Here is a 19,308-nt window from a genome sequence, read left to right as displayed (position 1 = left end):
TTTCCGCTCGCGGCACTCGCAATTCGGACAGCGAGCAGAGCGGATCATTCTCCCCGGGCTCCGAAGGTAAGAAGGGAGCACCTCGGGGGGGGACACCCACTCTTGGGGGCAAGCCCGACGGGGCCCAGGAGACTGGGGGGCGCATGGCGGGTCAGAGCGAGGGGCAGAAATGAGGAGTCATGGGGCAACTGTGAATGTGGCAGCGGGGCAGCAGGGCCCCTCGGAGGGCACTCCGGGGGTGTCGCAGCAGGGTGTGCGCACAAGAGCCGCAGCTGGACCCAGTAATAAGGAAGGGGATGCCGACAGGGCACCCTCCTCGTGCTCGCGGCCTACGTTAGGAGGGGGCAAAGCTAAGGCGGCTCCCCCACGCGCCGCGGCCCAAAGTAAAGGAAAGGCCCCGCGGCCAAGACCGCAAATAAGGGGGCCATCATGGCACACAGCTCAAGGGGCGAGACCGCAGTAGCGTAGCCCCTGGCGCAAGGCCTGCAGGGTATAATGACGCCCAGCAGGACCTCGCCAGCACGATCGGAGCAAATAGCCACAAGGGGGGCTGTAAAAAGGGGGCACGCTAGTATTAGCGTTGGCCCTGGGGAAGGTTTAGAGAGCCCCGGGAGGGGGCAGGCTAGGGGATCTCAGGGTCGGAGTAGGATCATGAGATTTCAAGAGGATTCAGCTAGCGGGTTGGCCACCAGTACGGATGATGATGTGAGTGCGGCATGCGGTGTGAGTGATAGCGACCGGGAAGGTTATCTAGAATTTGAGGAAGGGGGGGATAGGGAAGAGATGACTGGCTCCTCCCAAGGTACTCCCCTCTTGGCTTCTATTTTGCAGGTACCCAGGACATCCTCATCCAGCAGGGACATGGCGACTCAGAGTTCAGGAGCTCTCGTGCCTAGAGGAGTCAGCAGTGCTTCTGGACAAGGTCAAGCCACATCGGGTGCTTCCTCTGGTGAGATGCAACTTGGATTACCTAGGGGGCGGTGTAATTCTTCCAGCTCTAGTGGGTCAGGTTCGGGATCTGAGATAGATTGGTCCCTGGGTTTGCACATGAAAGGGCATAGGAGGATGTATAGAATGTTGAGAAAGATGAGTAGGGGCAATCACGGGGATGGCAATGCCAGTAGTGGGGTGCAGTCATCTCAACTCTTAGGGGTTGCTGGGGGGTCACCACAGGCGGTGAACAGAAAGGCAGCAGTACACGGGGATGCTTATTCGTGCCAGGTACACAGTTTGCATGCACATCGACGCAGTACATAGAAAGTATGCTGATGGTGCGTGGAGAGAGTACGATATGTTATATCTGAAGAAGAAGGTGGGCAACCCACTGCTTAATTTTGGTACGATGAATTTGCACCTCTGGGTCATGTATGCAAGAGTTGGGGGGCTTGCGGGGGTGATACCAAAAGGTTATGGGCCAAGGTTGTGTGGATCTGGTCTACTGCAAGCGGGATAACTCTTGTTTTCTTTGTTTTCAGAAATACGTCTAGGTCCTGTATGGGTGTGGATCGTCGGCCATTCATATGTGCACTGGGCCGCAATTAGAGCTGCAGCCATGCCAGGAGGACAGCAGCTAGGATTTCATTCGTCCAGGGCTGTGTTACGTTGGCTAGGGCGCAGAGGCTTGGCTTGGTCAGATCTGCCTGCATTGCTCCAGACCGCAGCGAAAAGGTGGGAGAAACCCCACATTCTGATAATTCATGCTGGCGGCAATGATGTGGGGGCCATTCCCACATTGGATCTAATCCGGGCAATGCAGTCAGACCTGAGGCAGTTCAAACTCTGGTTTCCAGGTGTGAGAATCGGTCGGTCGAATGTGATCCCTAGATTAAGATGGAGGCACATGGTGTGTCATAAGGCAGCTTTCCAGGTCAGGAAAAAGATCAATAGGGACCTGAGGAAGCAGGTAGTTGAACTCGAGGGTTTTGTGGTAGAGCACGGGAACATCTCGGCAGCCCATAAGGGTTTGTATAGGCAGGATGGGGTTCATTTAGAACCGGCAGGAGTAGATTTGTTCTTGCAGAACATCAGGCAGGAGTTACTCCTAAGAGTATAGGGTGGCGGCAAGAGTCAGGACCATTGAATATGCAGGTCAGTCTCTTGTGGCGGGTGGTCAGGATCACGGCTGCAGACTGGAAGGAGGTTTAAGTAATGGCCATTGCGGTCAGGGTGACGTCAAAGGCTCGGTATGCTTGGGCGTGCTCAGGCTGATTATTGTTGGGCCGGAAAAACCCCTAATTATGAAAGCTGCATGAGTATCTCCGCCTTGTGGTCTGCAGCAGTGTCCCTTGGCCATTTTCTAGAAGGAGTTATCCATAGTTAGATGTAGGCCCCGATTGCCGCCACCCGTGGTTAAGTTACCTGCCAGTTCCACGGCTGGTACCAATAAATGCGACCCACAGGTCTTTCACCCACAGAACTGTGTTGTGTTGTTATTTATTAGTTATTAAGTTATATTAAGTGTTAAGTTAAGTTAAGTTACAAGCAGACACTCAGGAGATGTAGGGCATTTAATCCCTTAAGAAAGTGCAGGGCAAATAGCCCGGAGCGTAACTAAGGGTTAAGGCTTGGAGGAGTGAGTGCTGCTGTGTGTGTGTATTAGTTACAATGTTGCATTGTGTTGGGAGGGGTTTACTAACCTTATAAGAAGGATGTACAGGGATTCTACTTCCTCTTTGTTCCTGTGGACTCCCAGAAGATCTTTCCCCACCCTCCCAGCCCTGTTATGCACTGTTGTTGAATTTGTTATGCACTGTTGTTTTGTTTTTCTTATCCATCTTGATGGATTCGTTATGCATTACGGATTGGCACTTGTAATGCATTATTGATTCGATGATAGGCATTACTGATTGGCACTTGTAATGCTCTATTGATTCGGTAAAAGAGATAACAGGCGGCAATCGGTTTGTCATTAGGTCTCTATTCGAGACTAGGTGTCTGAGGCCGGAAGAGGGTTACTCGAACTACTTCCCTAAGACCAAGGACAGTAATTTTGAACTCCCCAGTTATTGACATGCTGTTCGTCAAGTCAAGGCTGGACCTACAGGTTTGGAGTTAATAATGCTTGCACCCTTCTCTGGTGGGTGGTCAGGATCACGGCTGCAAACTGGAAGGAGGTTTGAGTAATGGCCATTGCGGTCAGGGTGACGTCACAGACTCGGTATGCTTGGGCGTGCTCCGGCTGATTATTGTTGGGCCGGAAAAACCCCTAATTATGAAAGCTGCGTGAGTATCTCTGCCTTGTGGTCTGCAGCAGTGTCCCTTGGCCATTTTCTAGAAGGGGTTATCCATAGTTAGATGTAGGCCCTGATTGCCGCCACCCGTGGATAAGTTACCTGCCAGTTCCACGGCTGGAACCAATAAATGAGACCCACAGGTCTTTCACCAACAGAACTGTGTTGTATTGTTATTTATTAGTTATTAAGTTATATTAAGTGTTAAGTTAAGTTAAGTTACAAGCAGACACTCAGGAAATGTAGGGCATTTAATCCCTTATGTGAATCTATATATATATATACAGGGAGTGCAGAATTATTAGGCAAGTTGTATTTTTGAGGATTAATTTTATTATTGAACAACAACCATGTTCTCAATGAACCCAAAAAACTCATTAATATCAAAGCTGAATAGTTTTGGAAGTAGTTTTTAGTTTGTTTTTAGTTATAGCTATTTTAGGGGGATATCTGTGTGTGCAGGTGACTATTACTGTGCATAATTATTAGGCAACTTAACAAAAAACAAATATATACCCATTTCAATTATTTATTTTTACCAGTGAAACCAATATAACATCTCAACATTCACAACAAAAACAAATCAGTGACCAATATAGCCACCTTTCTTTGCAAGGACACTCAAAAGCCTGCCATCCATGGATTCTGTCAGTGTTTTGATCTGTTCACCATCAACATTGCCTGCAGCAGCAACCACAGCCTCCCAGACACTGTTCAGAGAGGTGTACTGTTTTCCCTCCTTGTAAATCTCACATTTGATGATGGACCACAGGTTCTCAATGGGGTTCAGATCAGGTGAACAAGGAGGCCATGTCATTAGATTTTCTTCTTTTATACCCTTTCTTGCCAGCCACGCTGTGGAGTACTTGGACGCGTGTGATGGAGCATTGTCCTTCATGAAAATCATGTTTTTCTTGAAGGATGCAGACTTCTTCCTGTACCACTGCTTTAAGAAGGTGTCTTCCAGAAACTGGCAGTAGGACTGGGAGTTGAGCTTGACTCCATCCTCAACCCGAAAAGGCCCCACAAGCTCATCTTTGATGATACCAGCCCAAACCAGTACTCCACCTCCACCTTGCTGGCGTCTGAGTCGGACTGGAGCTCTCTGCCCTTTACCAATCCAGCCACGGGCCCATCTATCTGGCCCATCAAGACTCACTCTCATTTCATCAGTCCATAAAACCTTAGAAAAATCAGTCTTGAGATATTTCTTGGCCCAGTCTTGACGTTTCAGCTTGTGTGTCTTGTTCAGTGGTGGTCGTCTTTCAGCCTTTCTTACCTTGGCCATGTCTCTGAGTATTGCACACCTTGTGCTTTTGGGCACTCCAGTGATGTTGCAGCTCTGAAATATGGCCAAACTGGTGGCAAGTGGCATCTTGGCAGCTGCACGCTTGACTTTTCTCAGTTCATGGGCAGTTATTTTGCGCCTTGGTTTTTCCACACGCTTCTTGCGACCCTGTTGACTATTTTGAATGAAACGCTTGATTGTTCGATGATCACGCTTCAGAAGCTTTGCAATTTTAAGAGTGCTGCATCCCTCTGCAAGATATCTCACTATTTTTTTACTTTTCTGAGCCTGTCAAGTCCTTCTTTTGACCCATTTTGCCAAAGGAAAGGAAGTTGCCTAATAATTATGCACACCTGATATATGGTGTTGATGTCATTAGACCACACCCCTTCTCATTACAGAGATGCACATCACCTAATATGCTTAATTGGTAGTAGGCTTTTGAGCCTATACAGCTTGGAGTAAGACAACATGCATAAAGAGGATGATGTGGTCAAAATACTAATTTGCCTAATAATTCTGCACTCCCTGTACACACATGTCTGTATTTGTGTGTTATGTGTAAATGTGTATATACATACATATAAACACATATATACACATGTAAATATATATATATATATATATATATATATATATATACACACTGTATATACACAACAAGTAGAATGTCAGTGAAACACCCTGACAAGCCCTACTAGCACTATTCAAAGGAAAGAGAGGGATAGATCACCTGTAAATTTAAGGTGAAACACAGGCAGGGTTATACAATAATTATGTAAACTCACTACACAAAAAAGAGCAAATTAAAAATAGCAGCTGTATCCCAAAAGTCAGAGGGTATCCTCAAGCCCCTCTATAGCTAATGAACAGACAACAAGAGAAGGTAGAGCACTAAAACAAAACTGTAAAAAAGTTCATAAAATATTCTTTCATGTACAGTATATTCAAAGACAACAGTTCAAAATTTGATAGCTGGCAATCATGGGTTCCCCTCACACCCAGCTGGATGTAGAAACTCAGAAATTCAGAAGGGCAACTGGCGATGGAGATTGCTTTTTGGTTGACTTGATTCAAATCCTTGTTTACCTGCCTACACTGAATGGGAGATTGGTGGCGACCAATTCTGTTGGGTGAGTGACGTCATCAGTGGTCGCCTCGATTGGCACGCTGGTTTTCACATACTCAAGAGAGTGCAACAGATGAGAAGCTACGAGCAGATAGCATTGAGCAAAGATTCAGAGTGAGTACCACTTCTCTATTACTTGCATATCCGCATGTTGGTAGCATTAGGGGGTGGAGCATTCCCGTTATCCTTGGAATGCTGTAGCTATTCTTGGAACGTATGTTTGAGCTATACGCACCTGAGGCTATATCTTCACACTGCACTTTGTGAAGGGTAAATTTAGAGGTATCATATCGGACAGACTGTACAGATTCACTGTATAAGTGATAACATTCGAGCCCTTTCCAGGCAAATAAAGTTAAACATTAAATATCACTTTTACTCATATATATATATATATACATATATATATATATATATATATATATATATATTTGTTTTTTAATGTGTTTTACTGTTTTTAATATAAATACTTTGCATTCCAATGTTCATCACATAGAATGAAATTTTGCTCCCCTTAAGAACCAGAGTTGTACCCTGTATGACGCTGCTGTCCTGGGCCTCTCTCTGCCGTGATTTCACTAAAAGTAGCGAGATTGCACTGTTTCTTCATGTCCCAAGAGTGGGGAAGTGCAGAAATAGACTTTCAGAGGTACTGATACAGAGAGGGACACTTTGTGTCCCTCTCTGCATCAGACAGTGGTGGTGTCGATCGTTGGTGGTGTAGGAGGGCTAGGAGGGAGGCAGATGGGCAGCCCATCGCTGGGGGAAGGGGGCAGGAGGCGTGCAGAAATGGGTGGGTCACATTGCAACAGAGAAAAAGGCTGTGAGGGGAAGGGTGAGAGATGCAGGGTAAATGAGGTGAGGGAAGCTGCACTACAGAAAAATGTTTTGTTATTTTTATTAAACTGACATAATAATTATTATTTTTTTAAATAGAAAACTGGGTACTGGGACAGCTGCCAGTACCTAAGATAGTGGTAATTTTATAATTATTTTAACTAGGTAGCTATTAAATAGTAAATAACTATTTAATAGCTATTGTACCTGGTTAAAATAAATACAAAGTTGCCTGTAAAATAAATATTAATCCTAAAATAGCTACAATATAATTTTAATTTATATTGTAGCTATATTAGGGTTTATTTTACAGGTAATATTTAGCTTTAAATAGGAATAATTTATTTAATAAGAGTTAATTTATTTTGTTAGATTTAAATTATATTTAAGTTAGGGGGTGTTAGTGTTAGGGTTAGACTTAGCTTTAGGGGTTAATACATTTATTATAGTAGCGGTGTGGTCCGGTCGGCAGATTAGGGGTTAATTATTGTAGGTAGGTGGAGGCGACGTTGGGGGCGGCAGATTAGGGGTTAATAAATATAATATAGGGGTCGGCGATGTTAGGGGCAGCAGATTAGGGGTACATAGGGATAACGTAGCTGGCGGCGGTGTACGGAGCAGCAGATTAGGGGTTAAACATTTTTAATAGAGTGGCGGCGATGTGGGGGAACCTCGGTTTAGGGGTACCCCTCTAAATACCGGCGTTAGAAAGATCCCATTGAAAAGACAGGATACGCAAATGGCGTAGGGGGATCTGCGGTATGGAAAAGTCGCGGCTGGAAAGTGAGCGTCAGATAGTGGAAATGAGTTAGAGGGGGAAGGGTTGGAGAGCTTTTTGGGAGGGATCAGGGAGGTGGGAAGGTAGGGGGTAAATCCTACACTGAAGAAAATAATAGTAATAATAAAAAAAAAGGTCTAAAACTGAATACTGGCAGACTATCTGCCAGTACTTAAAGGGACAGTCTAGGCTAAAATAAACTTTCATGATTCAGATAGAGCATGTAATTTTAAACACTTTTCCAATTTACTTTTATCACCAATTTTGCTTTGTTCTCTTGGTATTCTTAGTTGAAAGCTTAACCTAAGAGGTTCATATGCTAATTTCTTAGACCTTGAAGCCCACCTCTTTCAGATTGCATTTTAACAGTTTTTCACCACTAGAGGGTGTTAGTTCACATATTTCATATAGATAACACTGTGCTCGTGCACGTGAAGTAATCTGGGAGCAGGCACTGATTGGCTAGACTGCAAGTCTGTCAAAAGAACTGAAAAAAGGGGCGTTTGCAGAGGCTTAGATACAAGATAATCACAGAGGTTAAAAGTATATTATTATAACTGTGTTAGTTATGCAAAACTGGGGAATGGGTAATAAAGGGATTATCTATCTTTTAAAACAATACAAATTATGGTGTAGACTGTCCCTTTAAGATAGGGGTGACCAGTGCGTGTTGGGGGAAAGAGAGCTGTTTGAGAGGGATCAGGGGTGGAAAGTGTCAGGTGGGAGGCTAATCTCTACACTTAAGCTACAATTAACCTTACAAGCTACCTAATTAACCCCTTCACTGCTGGAAATAGTAAAAAAAATGTGGTGCGCAGCTGCAATTAGCGGCCTTCAAATTACCAAAAAGCAATGGCAAAGCCATACATTATATGTCTACTAATTCTGAACAGAGGGGATCCCATCGAAGCTTTTATAACTGTTTGTGCCATGATTGCAAAAACAGTTTGTAAATAATTTCAGTGAGAAACCCAAAGTTTGTGAAAAAGCTAACTTTTTTTTATGTGATCACATTTGGCGGTGATATTGCATGAATTATACCAAAGATTATACCTAGATCAATACTTTGGGATGTCTACTAAAAATATATATATAGTTATGATAGGTAAATAAAAAAAATCAATCCTCTATTTCTATTATATTCTATTAAATGCAGTGATTGCAAAAATTATCTTTTGGGAAAGATTTATTCTAAAATTGCCAATCCTTAAGGGGTTTTATGTGAAGAACATTGGAATATAAAATATTCCACACAAGCATTGTGTTAGTTATTTTTTTAACAGCGCACTCAATTGAATGGGAGAAGAAGTTCAAACAGTCACAATATCTGAGGGCCTGAAGTTAGCGTACATTGGACTTTCGTTTGTGCTTTTTACTTTTAACTTGTAATACGCATGCTAACCCACCTATGTTAATCTATATTATCTGGCCCATTATGTTTAGGCATAAAAAACACTTTATTAAAATACAATTATATTTAAAAAAAACAAAAACTTTATTAAAATTAATTTTATACTTTTCTCACTGTACGTGTTCAATGGGACAGAAGGGTAGAGGCCAAGACAAGCCATTGTTAAACAATGGCTTGTCATTTTTGACATGTGACATGGCTGTCACAGTGATCACACTACTAAGGGTCTCTTTTGTGAATCACTGGACTGTCTCACTCCTGAGGCATCTAGTAGTTGGCCAGTGCGCATTATCGATAAGGTGTTATTATTTGCCAATATTCATTTATGATATCTACTTATACTGGATTTTAACAGTACTGGAACCGTAAAGTGAAATCCTTCTCCCTTGCAACATTCTATCTACATAGAAGATGTTAAAAAAAAATTCAGACCTTCATGAACGTTTTTTTATAGGATCCAAACATGGTCATGACAGTTCATTTTACAGTGCTTAAGCCTACATTCATAAAGATGCAATCATTTTTAGAAGTTCAAAAATGTAGGCATAAGCAATGCAAAACACACTATTGTGACCTTGTTTGGACTTAAAGGGCCACTAAACCCACAATCTTTCTTTCATGATTCAGATAGAGAATACAAATTTAAACAACATTACAATGTACTTCTATTATTTATTTTGCTTAATTTTTTAGATATCCTTAGTTGAAGAAAAAGCAATGCACATGGGTGAGCCAATCACATGAGGCTTCTATGTGCAGCAACCAATCAGCAGCTACGAAGCATATCTAGATATGCTTTTCAGCAAAGAATATCCAGAGAATAAAACAAATGAGATAATAGAAGTAAATTAGAAAGATGTATAAAATTGCATTCTCTTTCTAAATCATGAAAGAAAAAATGTGGGTTTCATGTCCCTTTAATATTTATGAAGATGTGTCCCCTATAGAAAAATGAGAGTGTGCAAATTAGATTGTGGGTACCAATGTTAACTTCATGGAATACTTGCATCATAATAGAAGTACCTGTACGGATTCTTAATAGAACATACTGAATTTTTGGTATAATCGTTCCCTCTACTATATATCTTGAAAAGATGATCCCTAAGGCGAAAATGTATTAATGTAATATATAGATAATCTGTGATTATCCGCAACAATCAGTGATCCCACTATCATACCTGATTTTTGACTAGGAATTTTTGTATTTAAATTGGTACTGTTTATCTCTAATACCCCTCATTCTGTGCATATTTTTGTCTGCTACTGTCATCATTTCTTATGTAAATAAAGTTACAATCTGAGGTCTTATATCGTTATGAACATTATTTCCAGTAATATATGTTTATGCAAGGGAAGTAATACTACACACTAATATATGTGTGTTAACTACATCAGCTAAATTTTTCAACCTTCATAATATATAATATTTTGATTCTACCACTGAAGTATAGGAGGCAAAATGTATGAAAACATATGTGCTAATAACAACACGTACTTTGGCTATGTATGAAATACGGACCAAACTTATGATTCCATTATAATTAATGAGAATTTTGAAATTATCGTTTTTTTTGCCTAATGTCAGAGAGGTATATACAAACAAAAAAAAAACTTTTTTGCATTAAGATGTCTTTCTTACACATTTCTCATCCTATGCCTACCGGGCAATTACTGGTATATGTACTGTATGACAAAGGTAATGTTAACTTCATTGAACACTTGCCTCATAATAGAAGTACTCGGACGGATTCACAATAAAAACATACTGAATTTTTTTGTTTATATAATTTTTATTGAGGTTATTAGCGATATGATATACAATCATAAAAAAAGAAAAACATATTTCACAGTTTGAGTACATCTGCAACAAGTCACCGGATAAATTCAAGTTCAAAATAACACTAAATGTTGGTGTATCACATTAATAGTCTTAAATAGTAAACACAAATTGAGAATAAACCTCAGGTTTTCCATTTTTGTTATTAATAAGCTAGGACGTTTACACATAATAGTTTGAGTTATCACATTTTTGGAAATATGGATATATAGAATACAGCGCGCGCTTAATATCAAAACTTCTTTTGAATCATATTAATAAGCCATATGTTTCGCTTGTACTCATGTTACTATCTTTTCCACGTAACTCACTAATAACGGCTAGATTTGGAGTTTGGCGGTAAAAGGGCTGTTAACGCTCCGCGGGTTTTTTTCTGGCCGCACCATAAATTTAACTCTGGTATCGAGAGTTCAAACAAATGCTGCGTTAGGCTCCAAAAAAGGAGCGTAGAGCATTTTTACCGCAAATGCAACTCTCGATACCAGAGTTGCTTACGGACGCGGCCGGCCTCAAAAACGTGCTCGTGCACGATTCTCCCATAGGAAACAATGGGGCTGATAGGATTCTATTAGCCAATCGGAATTAAGGTAGGAATTTTCTGATTGGCTGATGGAATCAGCCAATCAGAATCAAGTTCAATCCGATTGGCTGATCCAATCAGCCAATCAGATTGAGCTCGCATTGTATTGGCTGATCGGAACAGCCAATAGAATGCGAGCTCAATCTGATTGGCTGATTGGATCAGCCAATCGGATTGAACTTGATTCTGATTGGCTGATTCCATCAGCCAATCAGAAAATTCCTACCTTAATTCCGATTGGCTGATAGAATCCTATCAGCCAATCGGAATTCGAGGGACGCCATCTTGGATGACGTCCCTTAAAGGAACCGTCATTCGTCGTCTAGTTGTCGGAAGAAGAGGATGGATCCGCGCTGGAGGTCTTCAAGATGGAGCCGGTCGTCATCGGATGGAAGAACATAGAAGATGCCGCTTGGAGAAGATGTTTGCCGGTCCGGATGTCCTCTTCTTGCCGGATAGGAGGAAGACTTTGGACCCTCTTCTGGACTTCTTCAGTGGATGTCTAGCCCCCGCTTGGGTTGGATGAAGATCTTGGAGCCAGGACGGATCGGTGAACCTGGCATGGTGAAGACAAGGTAGGAAGATCATCAGGGGCTTAGTGTTAGGTTTATTTAAGGGGGGTTTGGGTTAGATTAGGGGTATGTGGGTGGTGGGTTGTAATGTTGGGGGGGGGTATTGTATGTTTTCTTTTACAGGCAAAAGAGCTGAACTTCTTGGGGCATGCCCCGCAAAGGGCCCTGTTCAGGGCTGGTAAGGTAAAAGAGCTTGTAACTTTTTAAATTTAGAATAGGGTAGGGAATTTTTTATTTTGGGGGTCTTTGTTATTTTATTAGGGGGCTTAGAGTAGGTGTAATTAGTTTAAAATTGTTGTAATATTTTTCTTATGTTTGTAAATATTTTTTTATTTTCTGTAACTTAGTTCTTTTTTATTTTTTGTACTTTAGATAGTTTATTTAATTGTATTTATTTGTAGCAATTGTGTTTAATTAATTTATTGATAGTGTAGTGTTAGGTTAATTGTAGGTAATTGTAGGTAGTTTATTTAATTATTTTATTGATAGGGTAGTGTTAGGTTTAATTATATCTTAGGTTAGGATTTATTTTACAGGTAAATTTGTAATTATTTTAACTAGGTAACTATTAAATAGTTCTTAACTATTTAATAGCTATTGTACCTGGTTAAAATAAATACAAAGTTACCTGTAAAATAAATATTAATCCTAAAATAGCTATAATATAAATGTAATTTATATTGTAGCTATATTAGGATTTATTTTACAGGTAAGTATTTAGCTTTAAATAGGAATCATTTATTTAATAAGAGTTAATTTATTTCGTTAGATAAAAATTATATTTAACTTAGGGGGGTGTTAGTGTTAGGGTTAGACTTAGCTTTAGGGGTTAATACATTTATTAGAATAGCGGTGAGCTCCGGTCGGCAGATTAGGGGTTAATAATTGAAGGTAGGTGTCGGCGATGTTAGGGAGGGCAGATTAGGGGTTAATACTATTTATGATAGGGTTAGTGAGGCGGATTAGGGGTTAATAACTTTATTATAGTAGCGCTCAGGTCCGCTCGGCAGATTAGGGGTTAATAAGTGTAGGTAGGTGTCGGCGACGTTGTGGGGGGCAGATTAGGGGTTAATAAATATAACATAGGGGTCGGCGATGTTAGGGGCAGAAGATTAGGGGTACATAGGGATAACGTAGGTGGCGGCGATTTGCGGTCGGAAGATTAGGGGTTAATTATTTTAAGTAGCTTGCGGCGACGTTGTGTGGGGCAAGTTAGGGGTTAATAAATATAATATAGGGGTCGGCGGGGTTAGGGGCAGCAGATTAGGGGTACATAAGTATAACGTAGGTGGCGGTCGGCAGATTAGGGGTTAAAAATTTTAATCGAGTGGCGGCGATGTGGGGGGACCTCGGTTTAGGGGTACATAGGTAGTTTATGGGTGTTAGTGTAGTTTAGGGTACAGTAGTTAAGAGCTTTATGAACCGGCGTTAGCCAGAAAGCTCTTAACTCCTGCTTTTTTCAGGCGGCTGGAATCTTGTCGTTAGAGCTCTAACGCTCACTGCAGAAACGACTCTAAATACCAGCGTTAGAAAGATCCCATTGAAAAGATAGGCTACGCAAATGGCGTAGGGGGATCTGCGGTATGGAAAAGTCGCGGCTGTAAAGTGAGCGTTAGACCCTTTAATCACTGACTCCAAATACCAGCGGGCGGCCAAAACCAGCGTTAGGAGCCTCTAACGCTGGTTTTGACGGCTACCGCCGAACTCTAAATCTAGGCCATAGATTGTTGATAATTGTGGTTATTTTCAAGGGAAACCGCCAAATAAGTGTCTGGCTTAAATTATAAAGAACCAGAACACTATAAAGGGATGGGGGGGAAAGGAGACCAGCCAATTTATGCGACGTAAATATGCTTAGACTATTATTATTAATATGGGAGCAGTAATGATATTGAGCTAGATGCCATGGTCGCAAAGATAGCATGTATTGTTATGGTGAGATTGCTAAATCAATGACTAGCAGGGGTCACTACAGAGAACACACATATCAACCCAGAAGGGCATGAACGGAGAGAATCCAAACAGTAGAAATAGCTAGCTTCACTGAGACCAGATGGATGTGGAGTTTATATCCTTAAACCTGACTCATATATCCTACCTAATAAACAGAGTTAACATACCATATCTGGAGGACACCAGGACACAGGGGTTGTGAGTAAATAAGAGTTAATCTCTCAAATTAGTCTAAAGCTGATTCTGCTTCCCAGCATGCAAAGGATAATATGATACGCAATAGCTCAGAATAGTAATGCAGGCATAAGTCGTGCCTCATGGGTGTGGGCCCTACACCCATGAACAAGCAAACATAAACCATGAAATATTCATAGTAGCCTGGTAATTGTCATCCAAGCAGGAGTTTAAATGGCTTATATACATATCTTTCTCCGTACCTTAGCACGAAGCGATTTACATTCAGAATATATACATTGTTAGATACTCAGTGTCCTTCAAAATATTAATATCAGGCACTATCAAACTGGTACATTCATATGCGTCCCATGGGTATTAGTTATGAGGATGGTGACTATATATGAAAATAAGAAGATGAAACCACAAACTCATAGCCTAACTATATATAGGTATGCAATCTATAGTAACTAAATAAAACATAAGAACAGAGGTTGAAATATGGAGAAAAACATACTGAATTTGATCATATCGGTTAGTATTGGTATCATCCAATTTTTTAGCCCTTAATAAATATTAGAACTTATGACCCTGCGTGTACTTAGTTGTTAAGAAATAACATTTATGCGTTACGTCACTGTTGCTATGCTACAACACGTGACAGTCATTTACCCAATTAGACTTCAGTTGCAGTGATTGGCGGTCGTGAGTGGGTGTGTGATCTCACTCGCTCTTGATTGGATAGACCCTCAATAAATACAGGAGACAATGCCGGTTATCGGGATCGCATCAGGTGTGTTTAGGGTGCTGGATCTGCCTCCTTTCAATGCTTACACCGGTTTATTTAATATGATAATTTAGAGGCTCTGTCCCAATAGTCGGCCTCACAGAACTGTGCTTATTAAGGGCTCCAGTATTGCATAGATTAGTATATACATTGTGTTGAGGTCAATCCTCTTTTCTAGATAGGTTCCTTTGCAATCCGTGAGCCCCTTTGCTGTTAGTTTGCACTGAGCTCTGTGGCAACTTACCATTATATTAATTCTCAATGTTCTATTGATTAACGGAGGAGGACAGCATACCTTGTACACTTTTTTAATTATGTTTTAATCACCCTTTGTACATATGAGCACATTGTTGTTATCCACACATTTCTTAATAATATATAGTAAAAGTTATGTTTTATACTGATTCTTTATCCTGATGTTCTCTCCTGTACCAATTGAATGCGATAGTCATTAGGATACCCCTACTGAGTGCTGAGCCACTGTCAACTTTTCTCTTCTCTTTTCTCACTCCTTTTATTAATATGCCGATTTACAGGTTCTTAACTAGGAAATATATCACCCTGTGATTATATTTACCATTGTGCAAGAAGCTACTTGTGCAATGCCATTCCTGCCCTTGCACAGCCAATCACTCAAGAGCAGCGGCTATCGATCACCCCAGTCGGAGTCTGGGGGGGGTTTAACCCAACGGAGAGGTTAATAAATTACTGCTGCTTCTTAAATAACGTCTGCAGGCTCGCTCTTGTGAATCTGACTGTAGTGTAATGTCATTAGTGATTCCGTTGATGATGTCATCCTTTATGTCAGTCATGATGTCATGATGTGTGAGATTTTATGTTTGTTTATTATTAGTGGCCCCCTCTAATTATAAATGTGGTATGCCACCCACATATGGTTTCTGGAAAGGCCTATGCTGTGCTGTCTTTCCTTCTCAGTGGATCAGAACTAAAATTAATCCGATTAACATGGGTTGATTAAAAAAAATATAAAAATGTGTCAGTTTTATAATGGTGCAGTTATTTCTCATTGGATTTATTTCCATTTATGAATTTATGTCCATCTACAGCTTGTGGAAGATTAATAAAAAGTACAGCAAAACCACTATTAACAAGCATGGATTTGTGTATTTAAGTGACCAAAAGCAAAGAAATGTTGATTTTGATAACACAATGATTTATTTCAAGCTAATTTATAAACGGCTAGATTTAGAGTTCTGCGGCCAAAGGGGTGCGTTAGCTACGCATGCTTTTTTTCCCCCACACCTTTTAAATACCGCTGGTATTTAGAGTTCACAGAATGGCTGCGTTATGCTCCAAAAAAGGAGTGTATAGCATATTTACCGCAACTGCAACTCTCAATACCAGCGTTGCTTACGGACGCGGCCAGCTTCAAAAACGTGCTCGTGCACGATTCCCCCATAGGAAACAATGGGGCAGTTTGAGCTGAAAAAAAACCTAACACCTGCAAAAAAGCAGCGTTCAGCTCCTAACGCAGCCCCATTGTTTCCTATGGGGAAACACTTCCTAAGTCTGCACCTAACACTCTAACATGTACCCCGAGTCTAAACACCCCTAACCTTACACTTATTAACCCCTAATCTGCTGCCCCCGCTATTGCTGACCCCTGCATATTATTATTAACCCCTAATCTGCCGCTCCGTACACCGCTGCAACTTACATTATACCTATGTACCCCTAATCTGCTGCCCCTAACACCGCCGACCCCTATATTATATTTATTAACCCATAATCTGCCGCCCCCAATGTCGCCTCCACCTACCTAAAATTATTAACCTCTAATCTGCCGCTCCGTACACCGCCGCAACCTACGTTATCCCTATGTACCCCTAATCTGCTGCCCCTAACACCGCCGACCCCTATATTATATTTATTAACCCCTAATCTGCCACCCCCGCTATCGCTGACCCCTGCATATTATTATTAACCCCTAATCTGCCGCTCCGTACACCGCTGCAACCTACGTTATCCCTATGTACCCCTAATCTGCTGCCCCTAACACCGCCGACCCCTATATGATATTTATTAACCCCTAATCTGCCCCCACAACGTCGCCGCCAGCTACCTACAATAATTAACCCCTAATCTGCCGACCGGATCTTGCCGCTACTCTAATAAATGGCTTAACCCCTAAAGCTAAGTCTAACCCTAACACTAACACCCCCATAAATTAAATATAATTTAAATCTAACAAAATACATTAACTCTTATTAAATAAATTATTCCTATTTAAAGCTAAATACTTACCTGTAAAATAAACCCTAATATAGCTACAATATAAATTATAATTATACTGTAGCTATTTTAGGATTAATATTTATTTTACAGGCAACTTTGTATTTATTTTAACCAGGTACAATAGCTATTAAATAGTTAAGAACTATTTAATAGCTAAAATAGTTAAAATAATTACAAATTTACCTGTAAAATAAATCCTAACCTAAGTTACAATTAAACCTAACACTACACTATCAATAAATTAATTAAATACAATATCTACAATTATCTACAATTAAACCTAACACTACACTATCAATAAATTAATTAAATACAATACCTACAAATAACTACAATTAAATAAACTAACTAAAGTACAAAAAATAAAAAAGAGCTAAGTTACAAAAAATAAAAAAAATATTTACAAAGATTAGAAAAATATTACAACAATTTTAAACTAATTACACCTACTCTAAGCCCCCTAATAAAATAACAAAGACCCCCGAAATAAAAAAATGCCCTACCCTATTCTAAATTAAAAAAGTTCAAAGCTCTTTTACCTTACCAGCCCTGAAAAGGGCCATTTGTGGGGCATGCCCCAAATAATTCAGCTCTTTTGCCTGTAAAAAAACCCATACAATACCCCCCCCCAACATTACAACCCACCACCCACATACCCCTAATCTAACCCAAACCCCCCTTAAATAAACCTAACACTAAGCCCCTGAAGATGTTCCTACCTTATCTTCACCATGCCAGGTTCACCGATCCATTCTCCGAAGTCTTGATCCAAGCCTCCGAAGTCTTCATCCAAGCCCAAGCGGGGGCTGGCGATCCATAATCCGGCTGAAGTCTTCTATCAAGGGGCAGCTGAAGAGGCTCCAAAGTCTTCATCCTATCCGGGAAGAAGAGGAGATCCGGACCGGCAACCATCTTGATCCAAGCGGCATCTTCTATCTTCATCTGATGAAGAACGGCTGCATCTTGAAGACCTACAGCGCGGATCCATCCTCTTCTTCCGACGTCCAACTGAAGAATGAAGGTTCCTTTAAGGGACATCATCCAAGATGGCGTCCCTCGAATTCCGATTGGCTGATAGGATTCTATCAGCCAATCGGAATTAAGGTAGGAAAATCAGATTGGCTGATTTCGGATGGAACAACATAGAAAATGCGGCTTGGATGAAGATGTTTGCCGGTCCGGATGTCCTCTTCTGCCCGGATTGGATGAAGATTTCTTCCCGAAGATGGACTTCTTCATTTGCCGCTTGGATCCAGACTTCAGCCGGATGATGGACGTCACTCTTCAGCCCCAGCTTGGGCTTGGATGAAGACTTTGGAGGCTCCTCTGGACTGATCGGGACCCGCTGTGGTGAAGACAAGATAGGGAGATCTTCAGGGGCTTAGTGTTAGGTTTATTTAAGGGGGGTTTGGGTTAGATTAGGGGTATGTGGGTGGTGGGTTGTAATGTTGGGGGGGGTATTGTAAGTGTTTTTTTTACAGGCAAAAGAGCTGAATTCTTTGGGGCATGCCCCGCAAATGGCCCTTTTCAGGGCTGGTAAGGTAAAAGAGCTTTGAACTTTTTTAATTTAGAATAGGGTAGGGCATTTTTTTGGGGGGGGGGCTTTCTTATTTTATTAGGGGGATTAGAGTAGGTGTAATTAGTTTAAAATTGTTGTAATATTTTTCTAATGTTTGTAAATATTTTTTTATTTTTTGTAACTTAGTTATTTTTAATTTTTTGTACTTTAGTTAGTTTATTTAATTGTATTTAATTGTAGGTATTTTATTTAATTAATTTATTGATAGTGTAGTGTTAGGTTTAATTGTAGATAATTGTAGGTTTTGTATTTAATTAATTTATTGATAGTGTAGTGTTAGGTTTAATTGTAACTTAGGTTAGGATTTATTTTACAGGTAATTTTGTAATTATTTTAACTAGGTAGCTATTAAATAATAAATAACTATTTAATAGCTATTTTACCTGGTTAAAATAAATACAAAGTTGCCTGTAAAATAAATATTAATCCTAAAATAGCTACAATATAATTATAATTTATATTGTAGCTATATTAGGGTTCATTTTACAGGTAAGTATTTAGCTTTAAAAAGGAATAATTTATTTAATAAGAGTTAATTTATTTTGTTAGATTTAAATTATATTTAAGTTAGGGGGGTGTTAGTGTTAGGGTTAGACTTAGCTTTAGGGGTTAATACATTTATTATAGTAGCGGTGTGGTCCGGTCGGCAGATTAGGGGTTAATTATTGTAGGTAGGTGGAGGTGACGTTGGGGGCAGCAGATTAGGGGTTAATAAATATAATATAGGGGTCGGCGATGTTAGGGGCAGCAGATTAGGGGTACATAGGGATAACGTAGCTGGCGGCTGTGTACTGAGCGGCAGATTAGGGGTTAAACATTTTTAATAGAGTGGCGGCAATGTGGGGGAACCTCGGTTTAGGGATACATAGGTAGTTTATGGGCGTTAGTGTACTTTAG

The sequence above is a fragment of the Bombina bombina genome, chromosome 3, assembly GCF_027579735.1.
Source record: "Bombina bombina isolate aBomBom1 chromosome 3, aBomBom1.pri, whole genome shotgun sequence".
In the NCBI taxonomy this organism is placed as follows: domain Eukaryota; kingdom Metazoa; phylum Chordata; class Amphibia; order Anura; family Bombinatoridae; genus Bombina; species Bombina bombina.
Note: the sequence above shows the minus strand (reverse complement) of the source record.